Raw genomic sequence first — 9,615 nt, 5'->3', positions numbered from 1 at the left:
GTTATGAATCATAGAGTACACTCAGTAGGCTCCAGCAAGCACAATGCATATGGCTGTTTACATTACTTCTAACCATAGAATTTTCCAAAAGAGGAGGGTGAAGAATAAAGAATGACTGAAAAAAGTTCATTGCCTTCTTTACTCTCTTGAATTTGCTATATTCTCTTTCCAAAGAGTTGGTAGATGGGGGAGAGCAACAGAGGAGCATGGAGACTCAGAAAATGCTTGCAGGCTCTATGTGAGAGTGTCCTGGTCATCACAGGCAAGCTTTACACGATACCAGACCATCATTTCTAGGATAGTCAACGCTATCTCAAACTGGAGAATCTCCTTATATTTCATGAGATGTGATGTTGGCAAAACTCATCTTAGGGAAATAAAATGCAATGGTGATTGAGTAAGGGAACACTTCATTGTTTTTTGGGGGGAGAGAGAAGGGTGCAAAGCAGATTCTAAACAGAGCTGCCTTAAAACCCACAATTTTGTTCCATCACAAAGAAGATTCCAAGTGGCCTGAAATCCTTTAGGAATGTATGGAGGGAAGAAATATTCCTCTGCCCTCCAAGATTTTCTAGCTTGTCTAAGAATAAAATGGACATGAGACAGAATAATAGGAGAAAATCAAACAAGTTTAATAATGTATACATGGGAGAAACCCAGGAAAACTGAGTAACTTGCCAAAATGGCCAAAGCTGCACCTTCAATAACATCTTAGCTAAAGACAAAGGAGGATTTTTGGGGGTAGTGGTTTGGGACTTCGATGGGGAGGAAGGCAATTCACAAGGAGGTAGAAAAGCAAATGTTTGGTAACCAAATGTTTGCCATGCCTTGCAAAGATCATGGGACATGGGGAGGACCTTGATCAAATGGGCCTCACTAGGTTCCTCCCTGTCTACTACACCAAGTTCGTATTATACCATAGTTTTGTATGGTATAGCTCCTTCATGAAATAGGCCTTCTATCTTAAATTCTTTTAGGCAGTTAAGGGGGGAGGTCAAAGTTTCTTCTTGAGTCTTTTGTTCTTAAAAATAATCAAGCCAAAGAGATACATTTTGGGGTGGCAAATTCTCCTCCCCAACAGGATTCAACTTCTGAGGCTGAGATATGATGTCAGATGGTGTCTAGCAGCTCCCATCTGGAACAAGGTCAACAAAGTCCAGGTGGGAGCTTCTCCTCCATAGGGACTCTCTGGGATAAACCTTAGCTGTCCCCTAAAGTGTTGAAAATACAGGTGTTACTCAGGAACCGGGTTGAACCAGTTCTCCATGGCAACACTTTCTCAGAATTTTCTAAGAACAGGTAACTCTGAGCCTCATCTCCAGAGTCTGACTCAGTAGGGCTGACATGAAGTTTGGTGATGTCTGTTTTAACAGGTGCTCCAGGTGATTCCTGCAAAGACTAAAATCTTGTCTCACGCTGTGTTTTGGGGTTGAATCTGATCACACCTGATAATCTGATAACATGACCTGATTAATGATGATAAGTGATTCATTTTCAGGTTATGGTTTGAATTTTGTCAAGTTCACACATTATAGATTTATGTATTGGTTCACTTCTATGTTTATATATAAATACATGCAAGCAAACAACAAATGCATAATGCAATGGGAGGAGGAATTTCTTTGGTATGTTATGTTTAGGAAACAAACATGTTTCCTGAGATTTGATGAAAGTCCATTTAACATTCCTAGTTTTCCAAGAGAAATTGGAGAGGGCTACTGCATGGTCCACCTTAAGATCAAAAAGGGCAAAAGTACAGAATGAAGGCCAAACAATGATTTCATTATACAAATGAAATGGGAAAACGCAGTGAAATTCTATCCATCCCTCAGGACTGACTCCATTTAGAGGTTAGAAGAGCGGCGTGAGTGATCACACACTTATGGGCTGTATAACCATCTCTCCCCAGCAATTGTAGAAGGGTTATGACTAAGGATGAGAGAATCATCACATGACGTGTTTGAGCTTTCGCTGCCTTTCTGTTGGGTACATAAGAAGTAAAATAGATAATTGATCCAGATGGCCCAGCCCCTGGTGAAGGGAGAACAAAGACTAGCTAAGTAGGTGAGTGCAATCAGCAAAAACCAAATAAGAGTGTTGGTAATGAATTTCAGTTCAGTTTTAGGGATGGACTGTTAAGTACATTAGGTGATGTCACAGAATACGTGTGATAAAGAAGATGTTGGAAGGAACTGGCTCAGGAAAGTTCCAAATGCCTTAAAAAATGATGCTTTCCATGTTGATGGTCCATTGAGTTTACAGGGATTTTCCACATTAAAACAGACTTCATGATATCCAGACAACTGAAGAGGAAACTGAGTTCCATCGAGGTGAAATGACACCCAGCTTTCTACTGTCGGAGCCTCTCAGACAGCACCAGCTTAGCATCTCGCTCACCCGCTTCAATGCAGTCGTGTTTACGGAGGACTTACCCTGTCTAAGGCACAGTGTCAGGGGTATGGAGGAGAGCGAATGCCCTCCGACAGTAAATGGGGTGCAGCTCCGTTATCCCTGTATGCGCCTTCATTGTTCTTTCCTTCTCAGCCAGCCTATGAGGAAGGCAGTGGAAAGACTTAGAAATTAACTTACAATTTTAACCATTAAAATTACATCACACTAACCTGTTAGACAGATACCTGGGAAAGCAAATATGTTTTTTTTGTTTTTAAGATTTTATATTTTTCCTTTTTCTCCCCAAAGCCCCCCAGTACATAGTTGTATATTCTTCATTGTGGGTCCTTCTAGTTGTGGCATGTGGGATGCCGCCTCAGTGTGGTTTGATGAGTAGTGCCACGTCCGCACCCAGGATTCGAACCAACGAAACACTGGGCCGCCTGCAGCAGAGCGCACGAACTTAACCACTTGGCCACAGGGCCAGCCCCGAAAGCAAACATGTTTTAAAGCAGGGAGCTCCCCATTATGTTGATTGGCCTTACAGGATGGCCCCGTATAACTGACGTAATAGAGGTCTGCCAACAAACTATGGCTCAAAGCACAATAGATTGCTAATTACTCATGGAGACATACTTTTTGAACAAGAATGGCACATTTTAATTGCCTTTTAGTAAGATGTTCTGTCCTTTTTTTTTCTCTCCCACCTGGATCCCATCAGCACTTATGCCAGTGCTGCCTGAGTTTTAATAGATTTGTATTGGAAACGTTTATGTACTAATAGTAATAAAGATAAATTATGTTTGCAAGTGCTTTCCCTTACATTTCATCTCCATAATAACTCTGGGGGCTATGCAGGGTAAGTATTATCATTTCTACTTTATTCACGAGGAATCCAAGGTACGGTGCAGTCGAGAGATTTTCGAAAGTTCCATGGGGGAATCAGGACTCAAACTCTGGTTTTGTTTATGTGACAACATCCTATTCTGCATTTAAGAAGCCAAGATGTGCTATAATATAACATGCTCTGTACTAAGGCAAGCGGGTACGGCCACCTGCGTGGATTTTGTCCCTATTAGCTGTGTGTTGTTAACTTCCCTGTGCTCAATTTACACACCTTTAAAATGAGAAAAACAGTAGCTATTCCATTAGAAAATTTTGGTGAGGAGCTGTTGAGACAGTGCAAGAGGAATTGTTTTGAAACTTGTACACACTTGGTTCTTTGCCTAGAATCCTTGAGTGGGACTTCAACGAGTCCATAAGACCTAAAAGTTGATGCGAAATTGGATGCTTATTTGCACATGATGAGGTTTTCCGAGGGGCAACACTGACAATTTTATAAGATTTTCAGAGATTTCTGTGATTAAAAAGAGAATGAGAAGTATTGTCAGGAAACATTATGCAAGGTACTAGTGTTATTCACACATTACGTCTTTTTGAATTTTGTAGTGCATTCCTTCTAGAAAATGTGGGAAATACAGACAAACACAAAGAAGAAAATAATAGCCACCCAGAAACATACCATTTAGAGAGAGCCCAGGTACTCATGTTACAATTTTGGCTGACAGTACCTTTCAGTTTTTTTTTAATAAGTCAAAAATTTTTAAAAATGGGGACAGCACAAAATATTATATATAATGTATAAAATATATTAATATAACAATATAAAATATATAAATACATATATAGTTTAAGTGCACATATATTTGCAGGTTTGGGATCATTCTAAATATGTGAACATGACCTAGTGGTGTAATATTTTTGTACGTGAAGTTTAATGCCGGACTTAAAATCTCTATACGGCTTTTCCATCATTTCTGTACCTAGCACTCTATTGTGCTTTCATATTGTTTCCGTTTCTGTCATTTTTACTATATTATAATATATATGCTTCTACATATAATTGTACTGTATATTCGTGAATTTCATATATTTTCTAAACTCAACTTGTATGTATTTCTCACATTAGATGGTCAGTTACTAAGTATTTAATTCTCCCAAATGTATTTCAGTTTTTCACTGCCATGTTTTCAAAAATCTTACTGAGATTTTTAAAAAAATTAATTATGCCTTTAATTATTTGGGGGCAATTTTCTTCTTATGCTTTTATCCCAAAATGTGGTTTGTCTGTTCCTTTTCTTTTTTTCTTTTTTTTGTTAGGAAGCTTGGCCGTGAGCTAACATCTGTTGCCAATCTTCCTCTTCTCTTTTTGCTTCTCCCCAAAGCCCCAGTACATAGTTTTATATCCTAGTTGTATGTCATTTTAGTTCTTCTATGTGGGATGCCACTACAGCATGGCTTGATGAGCGGTGTGCAGGTCTGTGCCCAGGATCCGAACTGGCGAACTCCAGGCCACTGAAGTGGAGTGCACGAACTTAACCACTCGGCCATGGGGCTGGCCCTGGTTTGTCTGTTCTTATATTCAGGTCTCCTCTTATATTCCTCGGTTAAGTTTCAGTATTTTCTGTGCTACTTCTAATAACTTGCCTCTTTCTTGACAGTATTTGTAGATTGTCATTCATCATTTAAAAAATTTTTGCATTGCTAGAACTTCCAGAACAATTCTTAAAACTAGTGGCTATAGCAGGTATTGCTTCTTTTTTCAGACATTAATGTGGATATCTCTACTGCTTCAGCGTTAAAGGTAGTGGCTGGAAGTGAGCAACAGTGGTCTTTATCATGGTAAAGAATATTGATGTCTACTCCTAGTTTATTATAAGATTTTAGAAAGTCAGTATTGGATGCTGAATATTATCAAATACATTTTACCTCTAATGAATTAATATCCCTGTGCCCCTTCTCTTTTGACCTAATGCAGTGAGTTCTTTTGAGATTACTATAGTAAATCATTCCTGCATTCTTAGAGTAAGTTCTTCTCAATCATAGTGTAACATTTTTAGAATACATTTCTAAATTAAATTTCTAATATTTTATTTAGAATTTTAAATCTACAATCATAAGGGATCCTGCTCGGTAGTTTTATTTTTCTGGGCTATTTTACTTTTTTGAATATCAGTATAAGAATTGGCTTATGAATTTGGAAAGTCGTCTGTCTTTCTTGACAGAAAATTTTAGACAGCTATGAAATTTCCTTCCCTAGTTATTTCTTCATTCAGTTTTCCTACATCTTTTATATTTCCTTTAAAATAATCTATTTTAGTCAGTTTTCTAATTTATCAAAATAGGATTTTACACATTATTTACTTTCATCTTTGGTCATGTCCATTTTTTATTCCAAATTTTATATATTTTCTCTCTTTTCTATTTGATTAGACGTGCTACATGTTTTATCAGTTATTTTTTTTTTACAGAAAACCAGGTCTTAGATGTGTTTATTCTCTTATTGATCTGCTTTCTAGTTCATTAATTTCTGCTATTTTTTCTCTCCTTTTGTTTTACTTAAGTTTTTTTTCTTTTTCCATGTTTTAATTGAACACTTAGTAATTTTTATTGTTTCTGGTTCTCTAATAAAGGGCATATGCTTTACAGATTTGCTTTAGTTTCTAACTCTGTCAGCATTCCAGATATTTGACAGGCTATGTTTTCACTCTCATTATTTTCTGAACAATTCCTAATGTTGTGTTTGATTTTCAACACAATCATTTTTCAGAGAATCGTTTATGGAGCGATAATTTTGGTCTGTATTTTTTCCACTTTCTGAGTTTATGAGTATATAGCAAAACCTGTAGTTACTATTTACAAATATTCCTTGTAAACTTGATATGAAATATATTTCTGTTCTCCTCAAGACACAGAATTTGCTGTAGACTGAATAAATCAATCGTGTGGTTTGGAGCCTCATTCCCTCGTTCCCGGACCATGGGGCATATATTTGCATCCTTCAACTGTAAGAGATGGAGGAGGAAGGTGTTGTAAATTCTCTCACTAGCCCAGTGTTTCTATTAACTTCTCTTTGTGCCTCTAAGAGTGTATGATTACTGTATTTTGAGGAATGTTATTTGGAGCATAAAGATTTATGGCTTTTATATTTTCTGTCTGCATTTCACTTATTATCAAAATAATATAACTCTTTATTCCAGGAAATGACTTTTTCTTTTAATTCTCCACGGCCTGAAAAGAATATAGCAACCCCTGTTTTCTTTCATTATATCAATTTTGTTTCTGCTCACCTTTAGTGTTACATCTTTGCCTAATCATTTAATAATACTCACCTGCCAATTTCCTTTGATGTTATAGCTCTTAAGTGATACTGGGTTGCATTTTATTGTTTACTATTTGAGGGAGGGTGTCTTTTACTATGGTTTACAAGAGGAGTTTGAAATCATTGTCCTATGCCCTTGAAAAAGCTCATTCTCCAGCTAGTCAAATAAGGGAAATTTTATTTCCTTTTGTTGTGTAAGCTCCTGAATTCAGCAGTAGTTAAGGCACTACTAAAGAGAATTTAGTGTCAATTTCTAAACGGATACACAATGTGTATTTCCAGCTCAATGTAGCATAACAGTTAGGTGGTGAACATGTGGGTATGAAAACAAATGGCTATTGTTATGGACTGAATTGTAACCCCCCGAAAATGCTGAAGTACTAACCCCCCAGTACCTAAGAATGACCTTACCTGGCAGTAAGGTTCTTGCAGATGATCAAGTTAAGATAATGGCATTAGGGTGGGTCCTAATCCAATACAACTGATGTCCTTATAAAAAAGGATGACATTTGGACACAGAGACAGACATACACAGAGGGAAGAAGACGTGAAGACACAGGGAGCACACTATGGACAAGCCAAAGAACGCCAAAGACTACCAGAAGCTGGCAGAGAGGCCTGGAACAGATTCTTCCTCACAGCCTCAGAAGGAACCAACCCTGCCAATGCCTTGATCTCAGACTTCCAGGGCGCCAGAATCGTGAGACAGCGCATTTCTGTCGTTTAAGCCACCCAGTGTGTAGTGTTGTTACAGCAGCCCCAGCAGAGAATCCAGCTGTGATATTCCCAGTTGAGCTATTTGGGTTAAAAATTGTAACAATGGTAACTATCAGTATGTTTTCAAGCCAGAGGATTGAGTCTCTTATCCCAGCAGTCGCTCTACACATAAGACTAGACTGCATTGCTGACTTACTCTTAAACCAAAATACTAAGCACTCTATGGGCAAGTTCTTACAGATGTGAATATTCACAGGGTTGCTTGTGCAAATGCTGATAGAGGTTGGTTAAGCAAGGTTTGCTGTCTTTCTTTACATCTCTCTTGACACTTCATTCCATGACAGACTACGGTTTCCCCCACAAGCTTTGTTATGAAATTAAATAGCACCCCACTGCCCCACCAACACATCATATAATTTTGACCTTACTATCTCTAGTTTTCCCATGGTATTATATGTTATGCATTAAGATCAACAAAGAATTTTACTTTGTGGTCTACTTAACAAAAGAACAATATGCAACGTTTAATTATGCTGTGTCCAGACAAGTTTCTCTTTCAAAATAATTTCACTGAAGCTTATAGAAAAGTCTGCTTTGTTGTAAGCCGATGGGTTCTAACCAGCGCCGCCCCCACGCGGACGTTTCCAAGCCGGGATTTCACCGTCAACGTGTGCGCGCAAGGGGACACGAGGGGAAGTCATCCAGCTTCGCTGGCGGTTTGTAGAAGTCCTGACTATTTTCCATGAGAGCAAATCAAATCCCTGAAATTAAAAGGAAGATTGAAAGGAGGAGCAAAGAAAGAAGAAAGGAGGGGAGGAACGAAAGGAGGGAGGAAGAGAGAGGGGAGAAGAGAACATTTGAAAGGGAGAAGAGGAGAAAGGGAAAATGAGAACAAGAACAAGATAACGAGAGTGAAATTCCAGAGGACCTGCTGCAATTTTTTTGTGTGTGTCTGTAAGAGGCTGTGATATCTATCTTAGACCACACTCAACCCATTCTCTTTACCGTGAGACTAAGATTATACACCACTGTGGACACTGCAGTTTTAAAAGTGCGATGAGACCTGATAGCGATACCACATTAAACACATCTCCTATTGATTCTCTCTAACCTTGCAAAACGAGCTGCGCGCGTTAAGTACCTTTTTACTCCAGCCTGGCCGATGGGACCACAGATGTTAACTGCAGGGCTGAATTTCCTTGGAGGTCAGCAGACAGGGCAAGTGGGAGGTGACCCAGGGAGCATCTTCTGGCCCAGGGACTATTTACCCTCGCTGCCCTCAAATACAGCTTGAAGACACATGTCTGGACAAGCCTGACTCATGGAGAAATTAAATGAAGCCTCCGTACGTCACTATGCATGTGTGTGGCATAATGAAAACAAGGAGTGTGTTATAGAAGAATGTAATTCATGGTTTGTAAGGCTAAAGTTATCTCTTATTTTCAAAGTTTATTTTCTCTAAGTTATGATTTTGTTTCAAATAATAAAAATTTAAGTAGCATATTTCATCAATTCACCCGAATATCTGCCCTGACTCCTTTGTCCTGGTGATCCTGTTCTCCTTGTGCCCTGACAGTGGACTCGGAGCAGGTGGGGACGCAGACGCTTGCCGTCTCTGTGAATGGCATTGATGCTGTCAGTGCATCAGCCGCCTAGATTGAAGCCCCCATTTACCATTCACAACACCTCAGGCTGATGTTTCAGAGGCTCTATTTTTTCATCTGGAAAATGAGCTGATAATATCTGGGGTAAGAATTAGCAGTTAAAATGTGTAGCACATAATATGTTCTCACTAAAAGGTGGCTATTACTTTTTCTGTTATTGTTATTGCTAATATTATAATAATTTTAATTTTAATCTACTAGTCTGGATGGTTTCCCCATGTGTGGAGAACCATCTGGAGTTGCAGCAGGGGCCAGAATTCACCTCAGAGGAGGCAGGAGGAGCCTGCTGCCCACTCAGTAGGGTTTGAAGAGAGCTGGGAAGAGGTCCCACCCACACTGCTTCTCTTGGCCCCTGCAATCCAGCCTACCATCCTCTAGGTGAGCTCAGGAGCGACCTGCGTCACCCTAAGGGAGGAGACTGAGGAAGGCCCTCAACATCGCCGAATTGTGAAACGTGAGACAGCACTGGACTTGTGTGCCTTGTAAACGTGCTCACCCAGTACCTAGCTTATGCCCTGAATGAATAAATGAATGAATGGATGGATGAAGGTCAAGGTTATCACCGTCATCACTTTTCCTTCCCAACACACTTAATCTAAGGCTTTGCACAGAAAGTGATCTGTAACTGCTTGTTGAAATTACCTAAGTTGAATGGAAAATGTTTGCACTGGGATTGAAAGT

At 39.2% G+C, this 9,615-nt stretch overlaps 1 long non-coding RNA gene across 1 annotated transcript; it reads right to left on the bottom strand.

Moving 5' to 3' along the window:
* Positions 1 to 611: 611 nt before the first annotated feature.
* On the bottom strand, positions 612 to 8,545 carry LOC138920887 (uncharacterized). Its single transcript, XR_011432845.1, has 2 exons — positions 8,412 to 8,545; positions 612 to 2,549 (listed from the first exon to the last, which is right to left on the bottom strand). It is a non-coding gene; the product is annotated as an uncharacterized lncRNA (long non-coding RNA).
* Positions 8,546 to 9,615: the final 1,070 nt, after the last annotated feature.

Source organism: Equus caballus, chromosome 26, assembly GCF_041296265.1.
Source record: "Equus caballus isolate H_3958 breed thoroughbred chromosome 26, TB-T2T, whole genome shotgun sequence".
In the NCBI taxonomy this organism is placed as follows: domain Eukaryota; kingdom Metazoa; phylum Chordata; class Mammalia; order Perissodactyla; family Equidae; genus Equus; species Equus caballus.
Note: the sequence above shows the minus strand (reverse complement) of the source record. Positions and strands in the feature narration are given on the sequence as shown.